The sequence below is a fragment of the Hordeum vulgare genome, chromosome 1H (genome assembly GCF_904849725.1).
Source record: "Hordeum vulgare subsp. vulgare chromosome 1H, MorexV3_pseudomolecules_assembly, whole genome shotgun sequence".
Classification (NCBI taxonomy): Eukaryota; Viridiplantae; Streptophyta; class Magnoliopsida; order Poales; family Poaceae; genus Hordeum; species Hordeum vulgare.
This window is the reverse complement of record NC_058518.1, coordinates 357476950-357490511: the sequence shown is the minus strand read 5'-3', so window position 1 is coordinate 357490511 and position 13562 is coordinate 357476950.

Here is a 13562-nt window from a genome sequence, read left to right as displayed (position 1 = left end):
CTAGTGTGGGTGTCTTTAGCCATTCTTTGCAAAAAGGTGATCACTTCAGAAAGACTACAATTGTCAAAATAAAGGTTACTACCATTAATTAAAGTGGTAGTAATGTCATCTAAGCTCATTCTTTTGGTAGTCTCTAATTCATAGGACCTTCTTGTCCTATAGCTGAGGTATTAGCGTCACCATTAATAGGTCCATTGGGACTAGGAGTGCGATGGGTGCTAAAAGTTTTGAGATCCTCAACAACTTGTATAGTAGAAATGGTAGTGTGTGTAGGAAGGCTCTTAATTCTCTCTTCCTCTTCCTTTTCTCTAGCCCGTATCTCTTTAAGTTTGGCTAGCATTCTTATGTTCTCATTACTTTGGACTTGGATAACATTCATGGGTGTGGTGTTCCTTTCCTCAAGTGGGAAGGTTCTAATTTTAAGCATCTCTACATCAGGAGCTATGTTGTTCGCCTTCAAAGAGAGACTATCTAGTTTCTCTAGTTTCTCTTCTACACTCTTGTTGAAGGCTTTTTGAGAAGTGATACAATCTTTAAGCATGCTCTCTAATTCATAAGTGGAGTATTTGGTGCTAGGATAATTGTTGTTGTTCCCATAGTTGTTGGGTGGAAACGGTCTAGGATTGCTATCAAAATTATTCCTATAAGCATTGTTATTGAAGTTTTTCCTAGAAATAAAATTAACATCCACTTGCTCTCTTTCTTGAGCAACCAAAGAATTTAAAGGAACATCATGAGGATCAATAGGAGCTTGCTTAGTAAGTAGAGTCATGATCATGTCAACCTTATCATTAAGGGAGGAAATCTCCTCAACAAAGTTTACCTTCCTACCTGTTGGAGCTCTCTTGGTGTGCCATTGATAATAATTTGTCATCATCTCATCCAATAGCTTTGTGGCAACACCAAGTGTAGTTGACATAAAGGTTCCTCCCGCGGCCGAGTCTAACAGATTCCGTGAGGTAAAGTTCAATCCTGCATAGAAAGTTTGGATAACCATCCAAGTAGTCAAACCATGTGTAGGGCAATTCTTAACAAGAGATTTCATACGTTCCCAAGCTTGAGCAAAATGTTCATTATCCAATTGCCTAAAATTCATAATGTTACCCCTCAACTGGATAATCTTAGCACGTGGGTAATACTTCCTAATAAAAGCATCTTTGCACTTATCCCAAGAATCTATGTTATTCCTAGGCAAAGATTGAAGCCACATTTTAGCTCCTCCTCTCAAGGAGAAAGAAAAAAGCTTAAGTTTAACAATATCACCATCTACTTCTTTATATTGTTGCATATCATACATGTTAGGGCATATTTTGTTCTAAGTAGTTTTGGGGATTGATGACAGCACCTCTGTGGATTAATCGTGTGCATTGAGCATTTCAAATAATTCATCGCATGGCATAAAGATGATTCGTCGCCCCCGGTGTTTTTGAAGAACGATGTTTTCTACAGTTCTCTTTGGTGCTGTTGAGTCGTAGGAAAGTCGTACTATTAAGAGGGGGTCCGCGTCGGAAAGGTTTGGGTGGAATGAACTCACACACGCGCACATTTTATTTCCACCACCTTCACTTTGCGGCAATGGAGCACCCGGTTATTCTATCCTTGCATTTGCAAAGGGTCTGATACGTCTCCAACGTATCTATAATTTTTGATGGTTTCATGCTATTATCTTGTCAAACTTTGGATGTTTTGTATGCCTTTTATATCTTTTTTGGGACTAACTTACTAACTCAGTGCCAAGTGCCAGTTCCTATTTTTTTTCCGTGTTTTTGACCCTTTTCAGAGGAGGATTTTAAACGTAGTCCGAACGGAACGAAAGATTTTTTCCGAAACAAAAGACGATCGGGGAACTTGAGAACCAAGGCAGGGAGCCACTAGGGACCCCACAAGCCCCCTAGCTGCGGCCAGGGGGGCCCGCGCCTCCCAGGCTTGTGGGATCCTTGGGCCTCCTCTGCCCTAGGTCTTTCGCCTATATATTCCCAAAAATTCCAGAAAAAATCAAGAGATTATTGAAAGTACTTTTTCGCTGCCGCAAGCTTCTGTCTCCACAAGATCCCATCCGGTGCACGTTCTAGTGCCCTGCCGGGGGGGTCGGATATGGAGGGCTTCTTCATCAACACCATGACCTCTCCGATGATGCGTGAGTAGTTCACCATAGACCTATGGGTCCATAGCTAGTAGCTAGATGGCTTCTTCTCTCTCTTGGATCTTCAATACAAAGTTTTCCATGATCTTCATGGAGATCTATCTGATGTAATCTTCTTTTGAAGTGTGTTTGTCGAGATCCGATGAATTGTGGATTTATGATCATATTATCTATGAATCTTATTTGGGTTTCTTCTGATCTCTTATATGCATGATTTCATATCCTTGTAATTCTCTTCGAGTTGTGGGTTTTGTTTGGCCAACTTGATCTATGATTCTTGCAATGGGAGAAGTGCTTGGTTTGGGGTTCATACCGTGCAGTGACCTCACCGAGTGATAGAAGGGGTAGCGAGGCACGCATCGTGTTGTTGCCATCAAGGGTAAAAAGATGGGCTTTTCATCATTGGTTTGAGTTTATCCCTCTACATCATGTCATCTTGCTTAAGGCGTTACTATGTTTGTCATGAACTCAATACACTAGATGCATGCTGGATAGCGGTCGATGTGTGGAGTACTAGTAGTAGATGCAGAAAGTATCGGTCTACTTGTCTCGGACGTGATGCCTATATGTATGATCATTGCCTTAGATATCGTCATGACTTTGCGCGGTTCTATCAATTGCTCGACAATAATTTGTTCACCCACCGTAATATTTGCTATTTTGAGAGAAGCCTCTAGTGAACACTATGGCCCCAGGTCTACTTCACACCATATTTTCAGCCTTACTCTTTTACTTCGTTGCACTTTCCGCCTTCAGATCTCACTTTGCAATCAATCTTGAAGGGATTGACAACCCCTTTATAGCGTTGGGTGCAAGCTCTTTTGTGTTTGCGCAGGTACTCTGGACTTGACGAGATTCTCCTACTAGATTAATACCTTGGTTCTCAAACTGAGGGAAATACTTACTGCTCCTGTGTTGCATCACCCTTTCCTCTTCAAGGGAAAAACCAACGCAAGCAAGTCTCCATCAACGTGTCAATTTCTGGCGCTGTTGTTTGAGAAGTAGAAGAAGGATTTCTGGCGCTGTTGCTGGGGAGGATCAAGTCAAGAACTCATCCAAGTAAGTGTCACAAACTCATCTCTTGCATTTACTTTTTTCCCTCCCGTTTTCCACTCCCCCACTTTTGTAAAACAAAATTTACAAAAAAATATTTGCCCTTTTCTTCGTTTGCCTTTTTCGTTTGCCTTTTTCGTTCGCCCTTTTCTCTCGCTTGCTCTTTGTTCGCTTGTGTGCTTGCTTGCTGAAGTCACCATGACTGAAAACACCAAACTTTGTGACTTCTCGAATACTACTAATAATGATAGTACTCCGATTGCTCTCGCCACTAGTGCGGAGTCATACGAAATCAATGTCGCTTTGCTGAATCTTGTTATGAAAGAGGAATTCTCCGGCGTTCCTAGTGAAGATGCCGCATCCCATCTTAATACCTTCATTGAGCTTTGCGATATGCAAAAGTAGAAAGATGTTGATAATGATGTGATTAAATTGAAGCTTTTTCTTTTCTTGTTGCGAGATCGAGCAAAAACTTGGTTTTCGTCTTTGCCCAAAAATAGTATTGTTTCTTGGAATAAGTGCAAAGATGCTTACATATCCAAGTATTTTCCGCCAGCTAATATTATCTCTCTTCGTAATGATATCATGAATTTTAAGCAACTTGATCATGAACATGTTGCACAATCTTGGGAGAGAATGAAATTGATGATTAGAAATTGTCCCGCTCATGGCTTGAGTCTTTGGATGATTATACAAATCTTCTACGCTGGCTTGAATTTCGCTTCTAGAAATATCTTGGACTCCGCCTCAGGTGGAACGTTCATGGAAATCACGTTAGGAGAAGCCACAAAACTCCTAGACAATATCGTGACGAACTACTCACAGTGGCACACAGAAAGGTCACCTACTAGTAAGAAGGTACACGCTATAGAAGAAATTAACTCGTTAAGTGCTAAGATGGACGAGTTAATGAATTCGGTTGCTAGTAGAAGTGCTCCTTTATATCCTAATGATATGCCCTTGTCTTCCTTAATTGAGAGTAGCAACGCTAGCCTGGACGTTAATTTTGTTGGTAGGAATAATTTTGGCAACAACAATGCTTTTAGAGGAAACTATGTTCCAAGGCCTTTTCCTAGTAACTCCTCTAATAACTTTGGCAACTCCTACAACAATACTCATGGAAATTAAAATAGATTACCCTCTGATCTAGAGAGTAATATCAAAGAGTTTATCAACTCACAAAAGGTTTTCAATGCGTCCATAGAGGAAAGATGATTTGGCTAGGAGCGTTGATAGAATGTCTAGTGATATTGATGCTTTGAAAGTTAGATGTGCTCCTCCCAAGATCAATGTGGATGAAACTTTGAAAGCTATGCGTGTTTCCATGAGTGAGAGCAAAGAAAGAACCGCCCAAATTCGTGCTAGACATGAATGGCTTAAAAAGGCGTGTTCTCGTGATAAGAATCACGAAGATCTTAAAGTGCTTGGTGTGACTCCCATTGAATCTTTGTTTTCTTGTGTCAAACCTAATGATAATGGGGCTGGATATGAATCCACTTTGGTTGAAAAACGCCCCAATGATTCAGAGTCCATCTAACTTGATGCTAAAAGCATTGAAAGTGGAGTAGAAGATATTAAAACTTTGAGTAGTAATGAAATTACTACTTTGGATTTCAAGGAATTCAATTATGATAGTTGCTACTTGATTGAATGCATTTACTTGATGCAATCCATGCTGAACTCTCCACACGCTTATAGCCAAAACAAGGCCTTTACCGATCATATCGTCGAAGCTATGATAAAATCTCTTGTAGAGAAACTTGAATTGGAAGTATCTATCCCTAGAAAGTTTCATGTTGAGTGGGAACCTACTATCAAATTTAAAATCAAAAGCTATGAATGCAATGCTTTGTGTGATTTGGGTGCTAGTGTTTCCGCGATTCCAAAGTCTTTATGTGATGTTCTGGGTTTTAATGAGATTGAGGAGTGTTCTCTTAATTTGCATCTTGCGGATTATACTGTCAAGAAACCCGTGGGAAGGATCAATGATGTTCTTATTATTGCAAATATGAACTATGTACCCGTGGATTTCATTGTGCTTGACATTCACTGCAATCCTACATGCCCTATTATTCTTGGTAGACCTTTCCTAAGAACTATCGGTGCTATCATCGATATGAAGGAAGGGAATAATAGATTTCAATTTCCTTTAAAGAAGGGCATGGAACATTTTCCTAGAAAGAAAATAAGATTGCCTTATGAATCCATGATGAGGGCTACTTATGGTTTGAGCACCAAAGACGACGACACGTGATTCTACCGCTTTATGCCTAGCTAAGGGCGTTAAACAATAGCGCTTGTTGGGAGGCAACCCAATGAATTTATATTTTTCTTTCTGTTTTGTTGCGTCCACACTATCATAATTCTATTATGATAGTGTCTTTTGTGTTTATTTTTGTGTTTGAGCCAAGTAAAACCTTTATGACTAGTCTTGGTGATGGTTGTTCGATCGTGCTGGAAAAAGACAGAAACTTTTTGCTCACGAGATTATTTTTCATTTTTATTCAGAATAAGTTTTTTTGAGTTGATTATTTTTGCTGATGGTTGATATGCCTTTTCCCAGGCATTCGTAATTTGTCATAATTGTTGAGGTACCAGAAGTATACGAAGTATACAGATTGCTACAGACTGGTCTGTTTTTGACATATTCTGTTTTTGTTGAGTTGGTTGCTTCTTTTGATGAAACTACGGTTATTATCGGGGGGTACTAGCCATGGAAAAGTGATAATACAGTAATCTAACACCAATACAAATAGAAACCAAGATTTCTACAGTACATAAAGAGGTGGTAGTTTGTTTTCTTGTGCTAATGTTATCACGAGTTTCTGTTTAAGTTTTGTGTTGTGAAGTTTTCAAGTTTTGGGTGATGTTCTCATGGACAAAGAGATAAGGAGTGGAAAGAGCTCAAGCTTGGGGGTGCCCAAGGCATCCCAAGGCAAATTCAAGGACACCAAAAAGCCTAAGCTTGGGGATGCCCCGGGAAGGCATCCCCTCTTTCGTCTTCAATCCATCGGTAACATTACTTGGAGCTATATTTTTATTCACCACATGATATGTGTTTTGCTTGGAGCGTCTTGTATCGTAGGAGTCTTTTCTTTTTGTTGTGTCACAATCATACTTGATGCACACCTTTTGAGAGAGACATGCACTCATCGTGATTTTGCTAGAATGCTCATCGTGCTTCACTTATATCTTTTGAGCTAGATAATTTTGCTCTATGTGCTTCACTTAGATCTTTTAGAGCACGGCGGTGCGTGACTTGGTAGTTGGCTTGTGCTATGACAGTAGTACCAAAGGTGATAGGTACCCAAAGAGGATACAAAAACCTCCATCTTCATGTGCATTAATTAGAAAGAAAAGTTTTGATTCCTCTCAATTATTTTTGAGACGTGGATTTGGTAATATGAAGAGTTATGTTAGTAGGGTGTTGTGAACCTACAAATACTCGTGTTGAAGTTAGTGATTCCCATAGCATGCACGTATGGTGAACCGCTATGTTAGGAAGTCGGAGCATAATTTATCTATTGATTGTCATCCTTTGTGTTGAGGTCGGGATCACGCGATGGTTAACACCTACCAACCCTTCCCCTAGGAGTATGCGTTTAGCACTTTGTTTCGATTACTAATAAAAACTTTCGCAACAAGTATGTGAGTTCTTCATGACTAATATGAGTCCATGGTATAGATGCACTTTCACCTTCCACCATTGCTAGCCTCTTGAGTACCACACAACTTTCGCCGGTACACAAACCCACCATATGCCTTCCTCAAAACACCCACCATACCTACCTACTATGGCATTTTCCTAGCCATTCCGAGATATATTGTCATGCAACTCCCACCGTTTCGTCTCATGACTTGTGCGTCACTCTCATATTGCCATTGAATGATCGTAAGATAACTAGCGAGATGTTTCAAAGTCACACGCCAAGCTAGATCGTTGCACATCCCAGTGCACTGCCGGAGGCATTTCCTATAGAGTCATCATCATTCTGAGCTTTGAGCTGTGAGTAAATAAAAGTGTGATGATCATCATTATTAGAGCATTGTCCCATGTGAGCAAATGAAAAAAAAGAGGCCAAAGAGCCCAAATAAAAATAGAGAGAGAGAAAAAAGAGGCCCAAGAGCCCAAATAAAAAAAAGAGAAGGGACAATGCCACTATCTTTTTCCACACTTGTGCTTCATAATAGCACCATGTTCTTCATGATTGAGAGCCTCTCGTTTCGTCACCACCATATGCTAGTGGGAATCTTTATTATATAACTTGGCTTGTATATTCCAATGATGGGCTTCCTCAAATTGCCCTAGGTCTTCGTGAGCAAGCAAGTTGGATGCACACCCACTAGTTCTCCTTTTGAGCTTTCACATACTTATTGCTCTAGTGCATCCTTTGTATTGCAATCCCTACCCATTCACATTGATATCTATTAATGGGCATCTCCATAGCCCTTTGATACGCCGAGTCAATGTGACCATCTCTTCCTTTTTTGTCTCACAACCATCACCACGCTCTATTCCACCTACAGTTCTATATCCATGGCTCACGCTCATGTATTGCGTGATAGTTATAAAAAGTTTGAGAAAGTAAGAGTGCGAAAACAATTACTTGGCCAATACAAGGGTTGTGCATGATTTAAATTGGTTGTGTGAGGATGATGGAGCATAGCCAGACTATATGATTTTGTAGGGATAACTTTCCTTGGCCTTGTTATTTTGAAAGTTCATGATTACCTTGGTAGTTTGCTTGAAGTATTACTGTTTTCATGTCAATAGCAAACTATTGTTTTGAATCTTACGGATCTGAACATTCATGTCACATGAAAGAAGTTACAAAGGACAACTATGCTAGGTAGCATTCCACATCAAAAATTCAGTCTTTATCACTTCCCTACTCGAGGACGAGCAGGAGTTAAGCTTGGGGATGCTTGATACGTCTCCAACGTATCTATATTTTTTGATGGTTTCATGCTATTATATTGTCAAACTTTGGATGTTTTACATGCCTTTTATTTATTTTCTGGGACAAACTTATTAATCCAGTGCCAAGTGCCAGTTCCTGTTTTTTCCATGTTTTTTACCCTTTCAGAGGAGATTTTGAAACGGAGTCCAAACGATAGAAAATCCTCGAAAAGATTTTTCTGGAACGGAAGAAGATCGGAGAGCTTGGGGGGCCAAGCCAGAAGAGCCCCAGGGGCCCCACAAGCCCCCACCCCGCGGCCAGGGGGGCCGCACCATGCAGGCTTGTGGCCCCCTGGAGGTCCCCTGACCTAGATCTTGCGCCTATAAATTCCCAAATATTCTCAAAAAAATCAGGGGAGCATCGTAATCACTTTTCCGCCGCCGCAAGCTTCTGTCTCCGCAAGATCCCATCTGGGGCACGTCCTGGTGCCCTGCCGGAGGGGGGGTTCAGACACGGAAGGCTTCTCCATCAACACCATGACCTCTCCGATGATGCGTGAGTTGTTCACCGTAGACCTACGGGTCCATAGCTAGTAACTAGATGGCTTCTTCTCTCTCTTGGATCTTCAATACAAAGTTCTCCATGATCTTCATGGAGATCTATCTGATGTAATCTTCTTTTGCGGTGTGTTTGTCGAGATCCGATGAATTGTGGATTTATAATCATATTATCTATGAATCTTTTTTGAGTTTCTTCTGATCTCTCTTATGCATGATTTCATATCCTTGTAATTCTCTTCGAGTTGTGGTTTTGTTTGGCCAACTAGATCTATGATTCTTGCCATGGGAGAAGTTCTTGGTTTTGGGTTCATACCGTGCGGTGACCTCACCCAGTGACAGAAGGGGTAGCGAGGCACGTATCGTGTTGTTGCCATCAAGGGTAAAAAGATGGGGTTTTCATCATTGGTTTGAGATTATCCCTCTACATCATGTCATCTTGCTTAAAGCGTTACTCTGGTCGTCATGAACTCAATACACTAGATGCATGCTGGATAGCGGTTGATGTGTGGAGTAATAGTAGTAGATGCAGAAAGTATCGGTCTACTTGTCTCGGACGTGATGCCTATATGCTAGATCATTGCCTTAGATATCGTCATGACTTTCCGCAGTTCTATCAATTGCCCTACAATAATTTGTTCACCCACCATGATATTTGCTATTATGAGAGAAGCCTCTAGTGAACACTATGGCCCCCAGGGTCTACTCCACACCATATTCTCAGCCTTACACTTTTTACTTTGTTGCACTTTCCGCCTTCAGATATCACTTTGCAAACAATCTTGAAGGGATTGAAAACCCCTTTGAAGCGTTGGGCGCAAGCTTGTTTGTTTTTGCGCAGGTACTTTGGACTTGACGAGGCCCTCCTTTTGGTTCGATACCTTGGTTCTCAAACTGAGGGAAATACTTACTGCTCCTGTGCTGCATCACCCTTTCCTCTTGAAGGGAAAAACCGACGCAAACCAGAGAAGTAACAATAAGAATTCCTACGCGCCAGGGAAGGACTTTTGTTGCCGCAGCACAGCCCGAGACCGATGTTCCAGAAGATTCCCCCTTTATTCCGTTTTCGTCGTGTGATTATTTTATTTTGTCACATCATCATCGCATCACGTGCATCATATGCATTGCATCGACACTCCATTGCCACCAGTTTTCAAAACTGCATCCGTTATTAGTTGTCGGTTCCCTCCGTTTTGTCGTTGACCGTTTGAGACCTACCACACAGGCACGCAGCCGCGACATCGTTAAACTCTGTCGCCGGGTTGCTGTTTTTCCTCTCATCCTCGCCTAGCCCCTGTGCACATTGCACCGACCTGCGCGCAGCCTAGTCCGAAAACCTCCCGGAACCGAAATCATGTGTTCGTGACCGTTGGGTCAGGATCGACCCCATTTTACCGCAAACCGTCATCGATTTGTCCATTGGATCCCTAACCTATTCAACTTCGACCGTTCGATTACGATCGGAGGGTCCTGAGCTATTTTCTTTTCCTATATATGGAAGAACCCTAGCCCTAGGCAGACAACCCTCCTTGTTTTCCTCCCCGCGCCACCAACCGTGGCTCCAATTCCGTGCCCGACCAATTCCCCTCCACCTAGGGAACCCCTTGATACGTATCAAACGTATCTATAATTTTTGATGGTTTCACGCTCTTATCTTGTCTTCTTTGTATGTTTTATGTACCTTTTTATATCTTTTTGGGGACTAACTTATTGATTCAGTGCCAAGTGCGAGTTCCTGTTTTTCTGTGTTTTGACTCTTTTCAGATCTGACTTTGGTACGGAGTCCAAACGGAATAAAATCCCCGAAATGATGTTTTCCTGAACGATAGAAGACCAGGGAGCCTTTGGGCCAGGCCAGGTGGGCCCCAGGGAGCCCACAAGCTTGCACCACGCCACCAGGGGGGAGGCGGCTGTGGGCAAGCTCGTGGCTTCCCTGGCCGCCTCCTGACCTAGATTTTGCGCCTATATATTCCAAATATTCCGCAAAAAATCAGGGGAGCCTCGAATATACTTTTCCGCTGCCGCAAGCTTCCGTTTCCGCGAGATCTCATCTGGAGACCCTTCCCGGCGCCCTGCCGGAGGGGACTTTGGAGGTGGAGGGCTTCTTCATCATCATCATCGCCCCTCCAATAACTCGTGAGTAGTTCACTTCAGACCTACGGGTCCGTAGTTAGTAGCTAGATGGCTTCTTCTCTCTGTAGGATCTTCAATACAAAGTTATCCATGATCTTCATGGAGATATATCCGATGTAATCTTCTTTGGCGGTGTGTTTGTCGAGATCCAATGAATTGTGGACTTGTGATCAGATTAGCTATGATATATATTTGAGTCTTTGCTGATTTCTTATATGCATGATTTTATATCCTTGTAAGTCTCTCCGAGTCTTGGGTTTTGTTTGGCCAACTAGATCTATGATTCTTGCAATGGGAGAAGTGCTTGGTTTTGGGTTCTGCCATGTGGTGACCTTTCCCAATGACAGTAGGGGCAGCAAGGCACACATCAAGTAGTTGCCATCAATGGTAAAAAGATGGGGTTTTTATCATTGGTTTGAGATCATCCCTCTACATCATGTCATCTTGCTTAAGGCGTTACTCTGTTCTTATGGACTTAATACACTAGATGCATGCTGGATAGCGGTCGACGTGTGGAGTAATAGTAGTAAATGCAGAAAGTATCGGTCTACTTGTTTCGGACGTGATGCCTATAGAAACAATCATTGCATAGATATCGTCACGACTCTGCACAGTTCTATCAGTTGCCGTGCAGTAATTTGTTCACCCACCGTCTACTTGCTTTCATGAGAGAAGCCAATAGTAAACACTACGGCCCCCGGGTCTATTCACATCCATCGTTTACATCTCCGCCTTTAGTTTGCTTTGTTACTTTGTTACTTTCAGTTCTCACTTGTCAAACAATCTATAAGGGATTGACAACCCATTCATAGCGTTGGGTGCAAGCTTTTGTGTTTGTGCAGGATCTTCAGACACTCTTCCGCCGGATTGATACCTTGGTTCTCAAACTGAGGGAAATACTTACCGTCGCTGTGCTACATCACCCTTTCCGCTTCGAGGGAATACCAACGTGCCGTAGTAGGAGTATTTCTGGCACCATTGCCAGGGATACACAACAAACATCACCCCTCCCGATCCAAATCCATCCAACAAGAGCCCCAGCCGACCACCGTAGCCAGCAGCCCATTGGCCACCTTGTCGTGTTGTCCCTGGACGCGTCCGGTGACCAGAGCCCGCAGCTCCTTCATCGCGTGCTCCTCGACACACCGCTCGTCGCAGCAGCGCGCCCCGCCACCATGACTTCCATCAGAGCTGCAGCCGTCGGATTCCCGCTCTCGACCGTCGCCCTGTCCCCCTGACAACCTCGAGCGAGCCATCAGGCCAGTTTCCCATCGGTCTCTCCCTTCTCTATCAATCTCTCCCTCTCACCTCGTTACTCTCCCTGCTCTTGTCAGGTAGAAATAGAGCGATGGGCAGGAGCCCGTCATCGCCAGGGAGCTCCGCCGCCGGTCGGATTTGGGGCCCCGAGGGTCGGATCCGTCCATCCCCCAACTGCCCTTGACGGATTTGTCACGCCTTGATCATCCCCGCCGTTCGCCCTAGGATCCGCGCCAGAGAGCCGCTACAGCGCCGCGAGCAGAGGCATGGCCGACCTGATTTTCTCAGGTTCAGTTATAATTTTGTGATACAGTTTTGTTCAGGTTCAGATTCAGCATGGTTGTGTGCTCATCTACAGAAGGAGCCCCTTTTTATCATGAACCCATTGTAGCTCAGCTAGTCACACCATTGCTCCTCCACCGAGTAGACCAGGGATCGAATCCTAGGGCTCCAATATATTTTTTCAGCTATTTTGCCTTGTCATTCACCAGCTATGAGTATAGGTATAACCAGACGAATGCATTATGTAGCACGAAGGACACATCTAGCCCACTGGCTAGCTCCAGCCTGTTTCATCCTATTGATCTGGGTTCAAATCCTAGCAAAACCATTTTGTTTTATTTTGGGCAGATTCAAATGCCTTTTTTGTTGTAAAATTCATATAAATTTAACCGTGCACCGGATTAAAATGATTTCAACATGTAATTTAAAAACCAACTCCCATGCATGATTAAAACTGTTAACCTTGATGTTTACCTCGTTTTGCGTGTCGACGTGTTAAAAAACGGTTTAGCCCGTAGTTATTTAACCGTAGCTCCGTTGGAGACGTGCCATATATGTAAATGGACGAAAAGGACGAGTAGAATCACGTGAACCACTTTGTTTTGGTGTTTAACAAACATAAAATGTGACGAGGACAAGTCTGGGCAGAATTAGAATTTAACGCGTGGGGTCATCTCGGAGATGTTATAAGTTGTTTCCGGCCTCATTTAAAATGTCTAGATAGGTAGATTAATTTGTGCTTCACCCCTTGCCATGTTAACAACATTTTAATATTGTCTTGTACCTAAATGGGAGTGAACTAAGTAAATCAAATGTGGAGTTTCGTCAATATGGAACTCGTTGCATATTGAGCTTCACTTAAAGTGTAGTGTTTGATTGTTGTGAATTGTCATGCCATGCTTTGCATAATTAAACCGGACATGCATCATATGTATTGTGCATCATATTGTGCCTTTGTTGTGGTGTTACCGTGTGTTGATTGTTGTTCCGGTTTGTTTCTTCCTGATAGAGTTCTGCAAGTGTGTCAGAATGTGAGGATCCGTTCGGCTACGTTGGTTCGTCTGCTTCACGGAGTCGTTCTTCTTCCAAGCGGGATCAGAGGCAAGATGACCATTTCCCAGATACCATTACTATAATTGCCATGCTAGTTTTACCGCTTCTGTCGATTATGTCTTGTTGCCTACTACCTGTTAAATATCAGCCTCTCAACATTGCCATGAAGACCCTCAACTTGTT